General features: G+C 39.5%; 1 pseudogene; it reads left to right on the top strand.

Annotated features, from left to right (window-relative positions):
- Positions 1–2,224: 2,224 nt before the first annotated feature.
- On the top strand, positions 2,225–18,504 carry LOC149262131 (uncharacterized; annotated as a pseudogene).
- The last annotated feature ends 553 nt before the right edge of the window (positions 18,505–19,057 follow it).

Here is a 19,057-nt window from a genome sequence, read left to right on the forward strand (position 1 = left end):
TCTCATTTGGTTTCTTACTTGAAGAACTTATACAACAAGGATATGTCATGCCATTTTTCTTGAAGTTCCTCATTGGATATACTACTAGGGCTTCAACCATGCACTTAGATTTTTATCACTAGCAACATGTACACCTAGGACTTTCTTGAACAAGATCTTGCTTCAATAATGCTAGGGCTTGACAACATATTGACATTGATGACAACCTTATCCAACAATCTCCCCCTTTGGCATTACTAGAAAATGGTGTGCTTTTCTTAACAATGTTTTCCCATCAAGTGTTCCCCTTTTTCCCCCTGTTTTTATACAGTAAAATGACCTCCTCGTCAGCTCAAAGGGGAAAGACATGATGACTAAAGTAATGACCAAGTTCACAAGCCTTGTTTTCAAGCTAACGCTGCCTATACACTAGCAACATGCTTTATAAAGTTTCTCAGCAAGACTAAGGGTGCATTAGTGACCCAAGTAACTGTACTTGTTACCTCGAGAATAGCGTTAGTAAACCCTAATGAGGATCTAAGGGTCAAAGGAGCAGATTGACTAAGAAATATCCCTATATTCTCTCCTAAACCAACTTAGAAAAGCAAGGAAACATCAAAGTTCGACCTATTTGGGGGATTACTAATCTTAATGGAGTATGAAAATGGGAAAGAGCTCAAAAGAATGGAAACATCATTACTTTTACTGAAGAAATTCATGGAGAAACTTGGCAACCCTAACCTCACATGCTACATAAGCAGAGCTAGGGTTATTGTGAAAGGGGTCAAATAATTTGAAAGGGTAGCTTACTTGATTATCGAGTAGAGTCTTAGACTTAAGTATAAGAAGTTGGTAAGAAGAGAGAGAGAGAGAGAGAGAGGAGCTCGAGGGGTAAGGGTAGGTTGATGCAACCGATGCTTGTAATCACTCATTTGACATGAATATAGAACTATAGTTGTACCGTCCACTCTGTGATGTTGGTACTATAATTCATATATATGTTTACTCAATGCCTTTTGGGATGAGTGGCTTAGTTATGTGCAACTAGATGTCTTTTGTACGTTTATGCATTGATTATCAAGGTTTTATGTTGTGATTACACTTGTGTTTTCTATGTGCAGGACTTGATCTAGAGCCGGATCAAGGGACTTCTTCCTAGTTGCATTGCACTCTCCAGCAACTCTACACGAAGGCTCAAGGTAATGAATCTATTTTTCTTTGATAGTTAGTTGTTGGACATGAACATGCATGTATCTTTGTGACAGCTTCAGATAATATTACAGTCTTCCAAGGGTCCCAGGAAGACCCTTGAGCGTTCCTTCATCTTCCATACACTGTGCATTAATCCCTATAGCATAATTGGTGACTCCACTGGGGACTACACTTTAGTTCCCAGTTTTCACAAAAAGTTCCTAGATCTCTCCTTCTTCTAGACCTTCTTGTACTTCTTCATTCTTTTTCTAACCACTCAGGACCTTGCAACACTCTTCTTTCATTGCTCAGCCTTGGATCTGATCCCCACAACACTTTTTTGAAGTGTTTTTCCTCACTAACGCAGGTTACCAGTGTAAACAGAGCTTTATAAAGCATTGTGGCTTCACAACCAGAGCGTTAGTGCCACCAGTAACTCTTTGTGGCCTCTAGCACAGAGCGTTAGTCACCCATTTTTTGATAAACAACGGTGTCTATGACCTCAAAGAGTTGGGAAACTTGCTTCTAGAATGATAAGGGATCTGTAGTTGTGTTTTGTTTGACTGATCTATGTCCTAAAAAAAATTTTTTTAAGAAAATAGCTTTCCTTCTTAAGTTTTTATTTTCATAAAAGAAAATATCAAAATTTTTTATTGTTTTCCACTTAGCTTGTTAGATCTACATTATTTAGTTTTAGTAGTTGTTAGTTGTTAGACTCCATCTCATATCAGAGATTGATTCTTCTTCAAAACCCTGTTTTGAAGAAGAAATCATTAATGTGTGGTTTTAGATTATGTAATTCATGCTTCAGCTCCAGCTCTTCAAAAGGAAGCAGCAAACTTCAACGCTCCTATCCCTGCACAAGCACAATTAAAACAAAGCATACATCAGACTCTACTGTTGATGAATTGGGTCAAGTTTTATCTTCATATGGTTTCAACTATCATGGCACAGAGGTTCTCTACAGTGGCACCCTTGGTCCAGATCTTGATCAAATAGTCATAGCCTCATATACCCTTGAAAAATAAAGGAAGTCATCGATTTATATAATGATATGAAGGTTGTTGGTATTGTTCCCTCGCTTCAGACATATAACAAAATGATCAGTATCTATGGGAAGGCTAGAGTATTAGAGAATGTTGTTCAGATATTCAATTCATTGTAGAAATCTGGCCTCTCAGTAGATGAAAAGACATACAGCAACATGATAAGTTGTTACGGGAAAGCTGGTTTCTTCCGTGAATCTGCTGAGTTGTTCAATAGGATGCGGCAAGAGGGTATAAAACCTGGGAAGATAGCATACAATACCCTTCTCGATGCATATGCCAGGTCAGGGCAGCATACCAGAGCAGAGGAAGTTTTCATTGAAATACAGGATGCAGGTCATTCTCCAGATTCCTATACTTACCTTTCACTAATTTGTGCTTACACAGACTGTCAAAGATTTCAAGAAGCAGAAGACCTCCTCAAGAGAATGCATCGACAAGGGCTGGCCCCAGGACTTGTCCATTTTAGTCATTTGGTTTTTTGCATTTGGAAAGGCTGGCTTGGTTGAGGATGCTTCCAGGTTATACATGGAGATAGAGAAGGCAGAACTTGTTGGGTATTTTTCAATGGGGAAATACCAAAACCAAACATATAAACACAACAGAGGAATGCTCTGTTTCCTTTGTTCCAGGATCTTTGCACAGGGAACCTCTTAAAAACAAAATGACTCAACAGTCTATTACACAGCCACAACACATTTCTATTAATTTTAAAAAAAACGAAACTCTGTTACATATTTCTTCCTCTGTACAAAGAGGGAATCAAAAAAAACTCTGCTGCTCTCACAGATTTTCCACTGCTGTGGATATTACAAAACAACCCTCTGTTCTTCAAAATTCTTTTCGCACTGCTGTGCGTTCAATACATTTCCATGAACAAAAAAAACGTGCACAGGGTCAACACCATTACAATGCACCTCTGTTTTACAATGGCCACAAAAACTATTACATCCCTGTTTTTGTTTTATCGCACTGCTGTGCATTTACCAAAATTGCACTACTGTGCGCAGCCATCACATAACACCATTACTTAAAAAAATTGTGCGCAGGCACAATACCCATCACCCAAAAAAACGCACACGACTATACACTGCCGCAGCCACACTACATCACAACAACAAAAAAAACATGACTTAACCTTTTTTTTTTTTGCTCACGGGCACACCTAAATAAAGACTACAGCACGCACACTCTAAAGACTCTCTATCATAGACTTTTTATGACAACATATATATATAAAAACATACAAAAAGAATGTGACGTATATCATATGGGACACAAGCCCATATCCAAAATTAAAGCCTCTGCCAAAAACTACGAAAGTCATTAAAAGCATTTAATTCCCTTCTCGGCGGTCAACAGGAACCCTCACACGCCACGCAAACATTGATTTGATATGGGCTGACTGCATCTTCGGAGATCGACGGCGGAGAACGAAGAGCCCCATCGGACGGCTCACAAAAATATCGGAACCCAGTTTGCTGCCCAACTTTAACTCCCGAGAAAATGACATTGCGTTACGTCAGGGCTGAACCACGTGTCAGCTCTAAAATTTCTCGGGTTCGATCATCGGAAAATCCCTTCTGCCGGAATGTGACCCGAGAGCTCTCCGGCGAGTTTGTTGACCGGTTTCTGGCAGCTCCGTTGAAATTACGATTTCAACACTCCCCTTTAATTTCAACAGCTGGGCATTCAATCTTACCCAAACACTTCCTCACATAGAGGGATTCACCAACTGCTGTTACAATAACATCTTCCTCACATAGAGGGATTCACCAACTGCTTCTGATGCAGTTCATAAACAAACAAAGTTGTCTTCCTCTTAATAGAGGGATTAACCTGAAACTATGCTGAAAAGCATCATCCTCTTGATAGAGGGATTTCACCAAATTACTGTGCTGAAAAGCACCTTCCTCATTAACAGAGGGATTACAAACAGACACTGCTTTGCATGCAGTTTCAAAAACAAACAATCATTGCACTGTTGTGTGTGCAAACTCATTACAATGTTCTCTTATGCTGATGCATATTCTCTGCTGCACTGTTGTGCCATCTTCTTTACTGTGTCTACCTCACACTGCTGTGTCTACACCTGTTGTTGTGTTGCTGCACTTCACTTACATTTCTTTGCAAACTCTGCATTGCTGTGCATTCTTCAAAGACATAATACTCTGTTTTTTCTGGAACAATTACACTGTTCCAACTTACAAATTTACACTGCTGTGTGTAAACATTTCTTACACTCACTGTTGTAAAGGAAAAATTTCTTTTACATCTGCTGCTGTTCATTACCTTTCATTTCTTCAACAAATACTTCATGCTACTGCATTTTCTTATTTGCATTGCTGTGTGCTTCTCCTTCTTGCTATCATGTTGTTGTCCATAACTTCTTGCTGCAGCATTTTTCATATTCACTGCTGTCCATACCCATAACCATAGACTGTCATCCCTGGGTTTTTATTTGCTGCTGCGTTGCCTCTGCAATTTGCACTGTCGCTGCCTCTTGTTTCATCATACTGCTGTGTGCCCATACTCTTGGCACTTCATTCTCCACAAAAAAATAACACAGGCTGCTGCCTTTTCTTTTTACACCCTTGCTTCACACAATCTTCATCTTCATTTTTTTTATTTTCATAATGCACTGCTGTGCAATTCCTTTCATTTTTCTGCTGCCACACATTATCATTCACCCATGTGCATTAAAAATCTGTTGTCCCTGTTTTTCTTTATGCATTTCTTTGCATGTTGCATTGTATACAAAAAAGATTACATTTTTCACTGCTGTGTGAAAAATTTCATTGCATTCTCAGCCACTGGGCATTTATGCTCTGCTGCGTTTTGCCTTCTTCTCATCTTCTTCTCACTGCTTTGCATTTTCATTCCCAATACAAAACATTTCATCTGTTGTGCATTACACTCACTCTGTTGTGAGTGTATTCTCTCACATTACATAGAAGGAAACTACCTTCCATTGCCATGCAAAAATTCAAAACTGTTGTTCATTCTAATCCATGTGCTCCAAAAAAAATTCCAAACTGTTGTTTTATGTTCTATCTTCCCACTGCTGTGAGGGTCTCCATGCTTTGCATTTTTCTCTTATCTCGCTGCTGCTCTTTACATTTCAGCGCTGCCATCTTTTCTTCTTTATGCATTTCTGTGCATATTGCATAAAAACAAAGCAAAAACATTGCTGATTTCATCACTGCTGCATATTACCCTTCAGAGGGATTAACAAAGATTTCATTTGCAACTGCTGCACTGCAATACATCCTCCATCAACAAATGACTGTTAATACAGTTCAGCAAACAAAAAAAAAATTAAAGCTCCCCTTTAGTGTATGCTTGTCTTCTTTTGGCAGACTCTTCTCAAAACAAACTTAGATCAGCTGCGTTGCTTAAGGGGCTTTCACACTGTATTTCTTTTCTTCTCCATACTTGTGTAACTTTCTTCTTTTGCATGGGTCTAGCTTGCATAGGAGCCCATGTTAAGTTACAGTCACGTGCCATATGCCCAATGTTATGACACTTGAAGCATTCAACTTCTTTCATGAATAAGAATTCATGATTTCTTCTTGTGAAATTATTTCTTGGAGATTGTCAGGGACCACAACATCTATCTCCATGAAATGCTCTACAGTCTTTTGCCTTATGACCAAAGTTTGAGCAAGCATAACAATAACCATAAAATGAACTTTGGTACCTGGGAGATGGAGGTTTCCTTGATGTACTTCTGAAGCCTTGCTGCCTTGAGATCCTTTGATGATCACCATTGCCTCTTGCCTCTTTGACATCAGCTACATTTCTTCTTCGAGCTGGTTTTCTACTTGGAATAGGATTTCTTCTATTGCAGCCTTCATTTTTCTCCTTGCCTTTGCTGGAACTAGGAGCTTCACAACTTCTTTCTGGCTTCTTCACATCTCCTTTGCTTAAAGCATCTTCATCTTTGTTTGAAGGTTCACCTACATACCCAAGTCCTGATTTATCAAATGGAGATCTGTGATAGCTGAGCATGTCATCCAAAGCTTGAGAGCTCTTCATGATCTTGTTCATCCCTTCAACCTTCTTCCTGAGGAGGACAATCTCTTCTTCTAACTTTTCACATTCATTATTTTTCTTTGCTAGTTGTCCCTCAGTTTCTTCCTTGCTACGAGTAGCTTCAGCTGCTACTACTTTGAAGGAGATAATATCAGTCTTCATTTTGGAGATTTCTGCTTGACTGCTCTCCATTTTCTTTTCAGCTCCTTGTGCCTGCTTCTTGGCTTCTTGTAGTTCGGACTTAAGGGAGGAGACCTCTACCTTGTACTGTCCAATCTCTTCCACAAGCTTATTCACTCTCTTGTGTCTTTCTTCAAGTTGACTTGTCAAGACATCTGCCTGCTTCTTTGCACTATTCAGCTGATTTGTCATGGATATGACTTCTTCATGATGTTTCTTCTTGCATTGATCAAGCTCCTTCTTGAGCTTAGCAAGCTCTTCATCTCTTTCTTTTACTTGAAGCTTGATGAGGTCAAGCTTTTCATTCTCAGCTTCTATGATGGGTTCTTCTTGACTCATTGTCATGGTCAGTGCTCCCTTTGCATGAAGGTCATGCAGTCTGTCCCATATATCCTTTGCTGATGTATATTTTCCTAGATTCCTCTTCACAGAATCAGGGAGTCCATCCAAGATTAGTTTTGCTGCTTGTGCATCATACTCCATGGATTCTTTATCCATCTTGCTGTCATCAATCACTGACTCCCAGACTTCAATCCCCTCAGACATTAGGAAAGCCCTCATCATTATTTCCCATACATCAAAGTTTCCATCAAACTTTGGGGTTTCAAATAGAATGTATTCTAATGGATTGCCTTCTAGTTTAGTAGAGGAAGGAGACACATTTTTAGCAAGCTTGGAGGTTTTCTTCTTTGACCTTGCCATTCTTATCTAGGCTTTAAATACTTGACTGTGTTTTCTTTAAATCACTGACTGTTCCTTTCACAGTAACAGAAAGGAAAGCTTTGAAAAATACCTTAACTCTTTTGGCTGAGTCTTCTTTGACTGCTGCAACCACACCTTCCTTCAGCTTCTTTGAGTCTTCAAAGAGCCTGGACTTGCTCTGTCACCATCAAAGAGCCTGGACCAGCTCTGATACCACTGTTGGGTATTTTTCAATGGGGAAATACCAAAACCAAACATATAAACACAACAGAGGAATGCTCTGTTTCCTTTGTTCCAGGATCTTTGCACAGGGAACCTCTTAAAAACAAAATGACTCAACAGTCTATTACACAGCCACAACACATTTCTATTAATTTTAAAAAAAACGAAACTCTGTTACATATTTCTTCCTCTGTACAAAGAGGGAATCAAAAAAAACTCTGCTGCTCTCACAAATTTTCCACTGCTGTGGATATTACAAAACAACCCTCTGTTCTTCAAAATTCTTTTCGCACTGTTGTGCGTTCAATACATTTCCATGAACAAAAAAAATGTGCACAGGGTCAACACCATTACAATGCACCTCTGTTTTACAATGGCCACAAAAACTATTACATCCCTGTTTTTGTTTTATCGCACTGTTGTGCATTTACCAAAATCGCACTACTGTGCACAGCCATCACATAACACCATTACTTAAAAAAATTGTGCGCAGGCACAATACCCATCACCCAAAAAAACGCACACGACTATACACTGCCGCAGCCACACTACATCACAACAAAAAAAAAACATGACTTAACCTTTTTTTTTTTTGCTCACGGGCACACCTAAATAAAGACTACAGCACGCACACTCTAAAGACTCTCTATCATAGACTTTTTATGACAACATATATATATAAAAACATACAAAAAGAATGTGACGTATATCATATGGGACACAAGCCCATATCCAAAATTAAAGCCTCTACCAAAAACTACGAAAGTCATTAAAAGCATTTAATTCCCTTCTCGGCGGTCAACAGGAACCCTCACACGCCACGCAAACATTGATTTGATGTGGGCTGACTGCATCTTCGGAGATCGATGGCGGAGAACGAAGAGCCCCATCGGACGGCTCACAAAAATATCGGAACCCAGTTTGCTGCCCAACTTTAACGCCCGAGAAAATGACGTTGCGTTACGTCAGGGCTGAACCACGTGTCAGCTCTAAAATTTCTCGGGTTCAATCATCGGAAAATCCCTTCTACCGGAATGTGACCCGAGAGCTCTCCGGCGAGTTTGTTGACCGGTTTCTGGCAGCTGCGTTGAAATTACGATTTCAACAGAACTTAAGGGTGACTTGGCTTGTCACCGCACAATGTTGAAGATATACCGTGACAATGGTCACACACATGAAGGGATTCTCTTGTTCGAAAAGCTGCAGGATTATATAGAACCCGATAAGCACATTTATATGATGGCTATCGATCTTTATGAATCTGCGGGGAAGATTGTAGAGACAAAATATATTTTACAATTGATGAAGAACAGGGGTTTTTCCTATCGATCGAAATTGAAGGGTGGAATCAAACTCAATACTTCTGAGCAAACGTATACAAGAGGCAAAAGAGAACCACTTAGTTTGAAACATGGACATCTGCATGGGTGTCTATCAAGGTCAATCACAGAAAATAGACAAGATCTTCATATGAATTTGGCATTTACTCACATTATATCTTGCACTGATACCCCAGGAGGAAGGATAGTGCTGTTGTCCCATAAAAATTGGTCATAAAAATGATTCCTTTTAAATAGTGATTCATGAAACGTCTTACTTTGTTCCCCTTATTAAATTGTGCGATATCACTCAAAATAGTTAAGATATTTGGGATTTTCTTGTCTACTGTTCCATGCAAAGGATAGAAATTAAGCCTGCAATTCGTGCAATTGATACAGCGATCTGGGCAGTACACTGCAGAAGGTTTGCATTTTCATGATTTGTGGCTTTGCAAACAAAAGCTACGATCTTGATGGGATGAAACTGACCCAGCTTTGACCATGATAAGTGGGACCTCACCTTTAACATTAGCACAAGATGAGATTTGCAATATCTTCTTATGTATGTTCGTATGTATGAAGTATACAAATCCTGATTCTGTGGCGTCGAAGAAAAGGCGGTTTAATCTCTTTCCAGGGTACATGAGTCGCTATAATAATTCTTTGGCTAAGGAAGCTACTGAAAAGTATATTCAATTGGCACATCAACATGGCCTTACCCCAGTTCAAATTGCACTTGGTTTCACACGTGATCGCCCATTTGTGACAAGCACAATTATTGGTGCAACATCCATGGAACAGCTTAAGGAAAATATTTCTGCTTTCACAACAACCAGAACTTTATATCCAGAAGTTATGGAAGGAATAGAAAATATATTTTTCAGATACAGAGATCCAGCGATGAGATAGTTTTGCACTCAGGATTTTCTTTTAATTTCCAGTTTGAAAACCCAAGCAATGACACAAAACACATGCCAGATACAACATTCTGTTTATTCAACATGGGGTCCCTCTCTCCATTGTGTGTATTTCCTGTTGAATTTAGATTGGACCTTGATTGCGCAAATTTCTGTGCTTGATTTGATCAGAAAATGCCATCTCTTTGGTGATTAAGGTGCTTACACGAAACTCAGGCATCACGTGGCAGTTGTTGCAATATTTAAGGTGTTCGTTTCAACTAAGGAAAAATATGGCGCACGTCTTTGACACCTGCTTTTCACTTCAAAGTCACCTGAAGACACCTGTTACCAGATGCATAAGAGTCTGCGCTCCAATTGTTAGGCTTTTTGGTTAGAGATTTTCGAGGGGAAAGTATTACATGTTCTATTTATGTAATTCAGGTGAGACAGCGCAGGAGTTTTTGGGTTGATTTGTTTTCTTTTACAACAGAGACTTATTTAATGTATTAAAAGAAAATCATTAGAGAAGGAATCAACAGGCAATGAACGCTTTGTGACCGCCATTCAAACGGTGCCAGAACAGCAGAATAGGATTCGATGCCTATTTCCAGACTTTATTCAATGGGATCTGAGCACCAGTTATGCCTCGTAATTAGCCAAATCATCAGCAGATTTAGAGGAACGCTGTATTATTTTAGGATAGAATGTAACGCTCCTTTCTATGATTGTAAATTGCAGTTCAAACAGCGCCCAGATTGTGGGTCGATCTGATTTTGTTTTAGGATAGTTTATAAAAATTTGATTTGTAAAGAAGAGGAGAGATTTTTCTGAGTGCTGAGAGCTGGAGTAAACGGAGCTTCATTGTGCAGTTTTGTAACAGAGATTTTTAATGAGAAAACCACAGCTCTGATTGCTGAGATTCATGTGGTATGTTAATTTAGCATAAGTTTTCTCTTTGTCTCATATGTAAAACTGTTATGTTTCATTCACCTCATGATCATTTCTAATTGAGCAAATGAAGTGTTTAGGTAGGAATTCATAGTATTGTATGCTCCTCCTATAAATTTGCTCATGTTCAATGTTTTCTTCTGTTTAAGGAGGATTCAAAGTATTATTTGCCCTCCTTAGCTCCTCACCAGTCTTGCCATCCCATTTAAAACCTAGATTTGATGCTAAATTCCTTGCCTACCTTGCCTCAGTCGTCAACCTGTGTTGTTCATTATATTTCTCTGTTTGAAGCTGTGATTTTGCCCATGCAGCCCAGAAAAACCCCATTATTTAATTAAAAACTTCAAATCAACCTTCCTTATCAGTTTACTAGCCTAACATCTTTGATCCTAATTGGTCAGCTCACCCCATTGAGAAAATACCTTGAGTCTGACCGGAGAGAGCCTTCTCCTTCCTCGTAGGGCTAGCTACGAGGTGTAATGGTTTGATGTTGCCTTGAAGGTTTACCTTCCTCAGCCTAGGGTGAAATCTCAAGCGCTAACATAGTGGCGACCATACTGGGGAGAACATTCGACTTGTTGATTGTCTCGTCCCAGTACATGCAATCAAATTTCAGATCTGATGCTGATGGTGAACAGCAGTCATATACATATGCAGGCTGAACCATTCACCTGGCGACTCCAACTCGATCCAGACATTCCAGTGTCTGTTGATATGTTCATGCAATGGTAGGGTATGTGGCAGACCCTGCACTTTGTGAAGCTCTAAACGGAGTTAGAGAGTGGTTAGTAGATATTGAAATTAATGAAGAATTTTTCAGTATTTTCCTTCAATGTTTGAAATCTCCAAAGCTTCATCTTGAAGGCAAAACTAGATTTTGTGAGTTGGTTGTTGAAAGAGTTGAAAACGAGATTCAGTGTCTCGATGAGCAGATTCAGTCATATGATTTCCAAGACCCTAAAAGGTTCTTGGAAATCCTTCCTCCACAACAAGCAATAACAGATTTGCCTATAGATGTATACATTGACAATGTGCAGCTGGAAATTTGCATTGCAGAGTTGGGACAGCCAACAGAGTCCGGTTTCCGCGATCCAGTGGCAACATACATGGACACATTTTTCACTTTGATTGATGGAGCAGACTGCCTTGTACATGACCAGGCTCAGTACGTGCATGAAGGGCTGCCAGCAACTGCATCTGTGGCCTGGTGGAAGTTTTCTCGAGCTACGTCATTCTCAGGTTTACTTGAATGGTTAATTTGGCATTTTAGCATTACCTGATCTATTGTTTGTACAGCAGATTAGAGTAGGTTTTGTAAATAAGCGGCCATAAGGGCAGCATCTTGTTTTAGTTTGCTTGAAGGTAGTTTGAGTTCAGTTTCAGTTTGAAAAATAAGTCAAGAGTTGTGTTGATGATGACTCCATTGCCCAATGGATGGAGGCACTGTCTGCTCTCCCAAAGTTCTGCGGTTCTTGGCACCTCCAGGAAGCTGCAGCTGCCATCCCAAATGGAGCCGATGTTAGACTCCGTCTCATATCAGAGATTGATTCTTCTTCAAAACCCTGTTTTGAAGAAGAAATCATTAATGTGTGGTTTTAGATTATGTAATTCATGCTTCAGCTCCAGCTCTTCAAAAGGAAGCAGCAAACTTCAACGCTCCTATCCCTGCACAAGCACAATTAAAACAAAGCATACATCAGACTCTACTGTTGATGAATTGGGTCAAGTTTTATCTTCATATGGTTTCAACTATCATGGCACAGAGGTTCTCTACAGTGGCACCCTTGGTCCAGATCTTGATCAAATAGTCATAGCCTCATATACCCTTGAAAAACAAAGGAAGCCATCGATTTATATAATGATATGAAGGTTGCTGGTATTGTTCCCTCGCTTCAGACATATAACACAATGATCAGTATCTATGGGAAGGCTATAGAATTAGAGAATGTTGTTCAGATATTCAATTCATTGCAGAAATCTGGCCTCTCAGTAGATGAAAAGACATACAGCAACATGATAAGTTGTTACGGGAAAGTTGGTTTCTTCCGTGAATCTGTTCAGTTGTTCAATAGGATGCGGCAAGAGGGTATAAAACCTGGGAAGATAGCATACAATACCCTTCTCGATGCATATGCCAGGTCAGGGCAGCATACCAGAGCAGAGGAAGTTTTCATTGAAATACAGGATGCAGGTCATTCTCCAGATTCCTATACTTACCTTTCACTAATTTGTGCTTACACAGACTGTCAAAGATTTCAAGAAGCAGAAGACCTCCTCAAGAGAATGCATCGACAAGGGCTGGCCCCGGGACTTGTCCATTTTAGTCATTTGGTTTTTTGCATTTGGAAAGGCTGGCTTGGTTGAGGATGCTTCCAGGTTATACATGGAGATAGAGAAGGCAGAACTTAAGGGTGACTTGGCTTGTCACCGCACAATGCTGAAGATATACCGTGACAATGGTCACACACATGAAGGGATTCTCTTGTTCGAAAAGCTGCAGGATTATATAGAACCCGATAAGCACATTTATATGATGGCTATCGATCTTTATGAATCTGCAGGGAAGATTGTAGAGACAAAATATATTTTACAATTGATGAAGAACAGGGGTTTTTCCTATCGATCGAAATTGAAGGGTGGAATCAAACTCAATACTTCTGAGCAAACGTATACAAGAGGAAAAAGAGAACCACTTAGTTTGAAACATGGACATCTGCATGGGTGTCTATCAAGGTCAATCACAGAAAATAGACAAGATCTTCATATGAATTTGGCATTTACTCACATTATATCTTGCACTGATACCCCAGGAGGAAGGATAGTGCCGTTGTCCCATAAAAATTGGTCATAAAAATGATTCCTTTTAAATAGTGATTCATGAAACGTCTTACTTTGTTCCCCTTATTAAATTGTGCGATATCACTCAGAATAGTTAAGATATTTGGGATTTTCTTGTCTATTGTTCCATGCAAAGGATAGAAATTAAGCCTGCAATTCGTGCAATTGATACAGCGATCTGGGCAGTACACTGCAGAAGGTTGGCATTTTCATGATTTGTGGCTTTGCAAACAAAAGCTACGATCTTGATGGGATGAAACTGACCCAGCTTTGACCATGATAAGTGGGACCTCACCTTTAACATTAGCACAAGCTGAGATTTGCAATATCTTCTTATGTATGTTCGTATGTATGAAGTATACAAATCCTGATTCTGTGGCGTCGAAGAAAAGGCGGTTTAATCTCTTTCCAGGATACATGAGTCGCTATAATAATTCTTTGGCTAAGGAAGCTACTGAAAAGTATATTCAATTGGCACATCAACATGGCCTTACCCCAGTTCAAATTGCACTTGGTTTCACACGTGATCGCCCATTTGTGACAAGCACAATTATTGGTGCAACATCCATGGAACAGCTTAAGGAAAATATTTCTGCTTTCACAACAACCAGAACTTTATATCCAGAAGTTATGGAAGGAATAGAAAATATATTTTTCAGATACAGAGATCCAGCGATGAGATAGTTTTGCACTCAGGATTTTATTTTAATTTCCAGTTTGAAAACCCAAGCAATGACACAAGACACATGCCAGATACAACATTCTGTTTATTCAACATGGGGTCCCTCTCTCCATTGTGTGTATTTCCTGTTGAATTTAGATTGGACCTTGATTGCACAAATTTTTGTGCTTGATTTGATCAGAAAATGCCATCTCTTTGGTGATTAAGGTGCTTACACGAAACTCAGGCATCACGTGGCAGTTGTTGAAATATTTAAGGTGTTCGTTTCAACTAAGGAAAAATATGGCACACGTCTTTGACACCTGCTTTTCACTTCAAAGTCACCTAAAGACACCTGTTACCAGATGCATAAGAGTCTGCGCTCCAATTGTTAGGCTTTTTGGTTAGATATTTTCGAGGGGAAAGTATTACATGTTCTATTTATGTAATTCAGGTGAGACAGCGCAGGAGTTTTTGGGTTGATTTGTTTTCTTTTACAACAGAGACTTATTTAATGTATTAAAAGAAAATCATTAGAGAAGGAATCAACAGGCAATGAACGCTTTGTGACCGCCATTCAAACGGTGCCAGAACAGCAGAATAGGATTCGATGCCTATTTCCAGACTTTATTCAATGGGATCTGAGCACCAGTTATGCCTCGTAATTAGCCAAATCATCAGCAGATTTAGAGGAACGCTGTATTATTTTAGGATAGAATGTAACGCTCCTTTCTATGATTGTAAATTGCAGTTCAAACAGCGCCCAGATTGTGGGTCGATCTGATTTTGTTTTAGGATAGTTTATAAAAATTTGATTTGTAAAGAAGAGGAGAGACTTTTCTGAGTGCTGAGAGCTGGAGTAAACGGAGCTTCATTGTGCAGTTTTGTAACAGAGATTTTTAATGAGAAAGCCACAGCTCTGATTGCTGAGATTCATGTGGTATGTTAATTTAGCATAAGTTTTCTCTTTGTCTCATATGTAAAACTGTTATGTTTCATTCACCTCATGATCATTTCTAATTGAGCAAATGAAGTGTTTAGGTAGGAATTCATAGTATTGTATGCTCCTCCTATAAATTTGCTCATGTTCAATGTTTTCTTCTGTTTAAGGAGGATTCAAAGTATTATTTGCCCTCCTTAGCTCCTCACCAGTCTTGCCATCCCATTTAAAACCTAGATTTGATGCTAAATTCCTTGCCTACCTTGCCTCAGTCGTCAACCTGTGTTGTTCATTATATTTCTCTGTTTGAAGCTGTGATTTTGCCCATGCAGCCCAGAAAAACCCCATTATTTAATTAAAAACTTCAAATCAACCTTCCTTATCAGTTTACTAGCCTAACATCTTTGATCCTAATTGGTCAGCTCACCCCATTGAGAAAATACCTTGAGTCTGACCGGAGAGAGCCTTCTCCTTCCTCGTAGGGCTAGCTACGAGGTGTAATGGTTTGATGTTGCCTTGAAGGTTTACCTTTCTCAGCCTAGGGTGAAATCTCAAGCGCTAACATAGTGGCGACCATACTGGGGAGAACATTCGACTTGTTGATTGTCTCGTCCCAGTACATGCAATCAAATTTCAGATCTGATGCTGATGGTGGACAGCAGTCAGATACATATGCAGGCTGAACCATTCACCTGGCGACTCCAACTCGATCCAGACATTCCAGTGCCTGTTGATATGTTCATGCAATGGTAGGGTATGTGGCAGACCCTGCACTTTGTGAAGCTCTAAACGGAGTTAGAGAGTGGTTAGTAGATATTGAAATTAATGAAGAATTTTTCAGTATTTTCCTTCAATGTTTGAAATCTCCAAAGCTTCATCTTGAAGGCAAAACTAGATTTTGTGAGTTGGTTGTTGAAAGAGTTGAAAACGAGATTCAGTGTCTCGATGAGCAGATTCAGTCATATGATTTCCAAGACCCTAAAAGGTTCTTGGAAATCCTTCCTCCACAACAAGCAATAACAGACTTGCCTATAGATGTATACATTGACAATGTGCAGCTGGAAATTTGCATTGCAGAGTTGGGACAGCCAACAGAGTCCGGTTTCCGCGATCCAGTGGCAACATACATGGACACATTTTTCACTTTGATTGATGGAGCAGACTGCCTTGTACATGACCAGGCTCAGTACGTGCATGAAGGGCTGCCAGCAACTGCATCTGTGGCCTGGTGGAAGTTTTCTCAAGCTACGTCATTCTCAGGTTTACTTGAATGGTTAATTTGGCATTTTAGCATTACCTGATCTATTGTTTGTACAGCAGATTAGAGTAGGTTTTGTAAATAAGCGGCCATAAGGGCAGCATCTTGTTTTAGTTTGCTTGAAGGTAGTTTGAGTTCAGTTTCAGTTTGAAAAATAAGTCAAGAGTTGTGTTGATGATGACTCCATTGCCCAATGGATGGAGGCACTGTCTGCTCTCCCAAAGTTCTGCGGTTCTTGGCACCTCCAGGAAGCTGCAGCTGCCATCCCAAATGGAGCCGATGTTAGACTCCGTCTCATATCAGAGATTGATTCTTCTTCAAAACCCTGTTTTGAAGAAGAAATCATTAATGTGTGGTTTTAGATTATGTAATTCATGCTTCAGCTCCAGCTCTTCAAAAGGAAGCAGCAAACTTCAACGCTCCTATCCCTGCACAAGCACAATTAAAACAAAGCATACATCAGACTCTACTGTTGATGAATTGGGTCAAGTTTTATCTTCATATGGTTTCAACTATCATGGCACAGAGGTTCTCTACAGTGGCACCCTTGGTCCAGATCTTGATCAAATAGTCATAGCCTCATATACCCTTGAAAAACAAAGGAAGCCATCGATTTATATAATGATATGAAGGTTGCTGGTATTGTTCCCTCGCTTCAGACATATAACACAATGATCAGTATCTATGGGAAGGCTATAGAATTAGAGAATGTTGTTCAGATATTCAATTCATTGCAGAAATCTGGCCTCTCAGTAGATGAAAAGACATACAGCAACATGATAAGTTGTTACGGGAAAGTTGGTTTCTTCCGTGAATCTGTTCAGTTGTTCAATAGGATGCGGCAAGAGGGTATAAAACCTGGGAAGATAGCATACAATACCCTTCTCGATGCATATGCCAGGTCAGGGCAGCATACCAGAGCAGAGGAAGTTTTCATTGAAATACAGGATGCAGGTCATTCTCCAGATTCCTATACTTACTTTTCACTAATTTGTGCTTACACAGACTGTCAAAGATTTCAAGAAGCAGAAGACCTCCTCAAGAGAATGCATCGACAAGGGCTGGCCCCGGGACTTGTCCATTTTAGTCATTTGGTTTTTTGCATTTGGAAAGGCTGGCTTGGTTGAGGATGCTTCCAGGTTATACATGGAGATAGAGAAGGCAGAACTTTAAGGGTGACTTGGCTTGTCACCGCACAATGCTGAAGATATACCGTGACAATGGTCACACACATGAAGGGATTCTCTTGTTCGAAAAGCTGCAGGATTATATAGAACCCGATAAGCACATTTATATGATGGCTATCGATCTTTATGAATCTGCAGGGAAGATTGTAGAGACAAAATATATTTTACAATTGATGAAGAACAGGGGTTTTTCCTATCGATCGAAATTGAAGGGTGGAATCAAACTCAATACTTCTGAGCAAACGTATACAAGAGGAAAAAGAGAACCACTTAGTTTGAAACATGGACATCTGCATGGGTGTCTATCAAGGTCAATCACAGAAAATAGACAAGATCTTCATATGAATTTTGCATTTACTCACATTATATCTTGCACTGATACCCCAGGAGGAAGGATAGTGCCGCTGTCCCATAAAAATTGGTCATAAAAATGATTCCTTTTAAATAGTGATTCATGAAACGTCTTACTTTGTTCCCCTTATTAAATTGTGCGATATCACTCAGAATAGTTAAGATATTTGGGATTTTCTTGTCTATTGTTCCATGCAAAGGATAGAAATTAAGCCTGCAATTTGTGCAATTGATACAGCGATCTGGGCAGTACACTGCAGAAGGTTGGCATTTTCATGATTTGTGGCTTTGCAAACAAAAGCTACGATCTTGATGGGATGAAACTGACCCAGCTTTGACCATGATAAGTGGGACCTCACCTTTAACATTAGCACAAGCTGAGATTTGCAATATCTTCTTATGTATGTTCGTATGTATGAAGTATACAAATCCTGATTCTGTGGCATCGAAGAAAGGGCGGTTTAATCTCTTTCCAGGATACATTAGTCGCTATAATAATTCTTTGGCTAAGGACGCCACTGAAAAGTATATTCAATTGGCACATCAACATGGCCTTACCCCAGTTCAAATTGCACTTGGTTTCACACGTGATCGCCCATTTGTGACAAGCACAATTATTGGTGCAACATCCATGGAACAGCTTAAGGAAAATATTTCTGCTTTCACAACAACCAGAACTTTATATCCGGAAGTTATGGAAGGAATAGAAAATATATTTTTCAGATACAGAGATCCAGCGATGAGATAGTTTTGCACTCAGGATTTTCTTTTAATTTCCAGTTTGAAAACCCAAGCAATGACACAAGACACATGCCAGATACAACATTCTGTTTATTCAACATGGGGTCCCTCTCTCCATTGTGTGTATTTCCTGTTGAATTTAGATTGGACCTTGATTGCACAAATTTTTGTGCTTGATTTGATCAGAAAATGCCATCTCTTTGGTGATTAAGGTGCTTACACGAAACTCAGGCATCACGTGGCAGTTGTTGAAATATTTAAGGTGTTCGTTTCAACTAAGGAAAAATATGGCACACGTCTTTGACACCTGCTTTTCACTTCAAAGTCACCTAAAGACACCTGTTACCAGATGCATAAGAGTCTGCGCTCCAATTGTTAGGCTTTTTGGTTAGATATTTTCGAGGGGAAAGTATTACATGTTCTATTTATGTAATTCAGGTGAGACAGCGCAGGAGTTTTTGGGTTGATTTGTTTTCTTTTACAACAGAGACTTATTTAATGTATTAAAAGAAAATCATTAGAGAAGGAATCAACAGGCAATGAACGCTTTGTGACCGCCA

Source organism: Pinus tabuliformis, chromosome 6 (genome assembly GCF_031772625.1).
Source record: "Pinus tabuliformis cultivar Carrire ecotype Pingquan chromosome 6, CPIR1, whole genome shotgun sequence".
NCBI classification, from domain to species: domain Eukaryota; kingdom Viridiplantae; phylum Streptophyta; class Pinopsida; order Pinales; family Pinaceae; genus Pinus; species Pinus tabuliformis.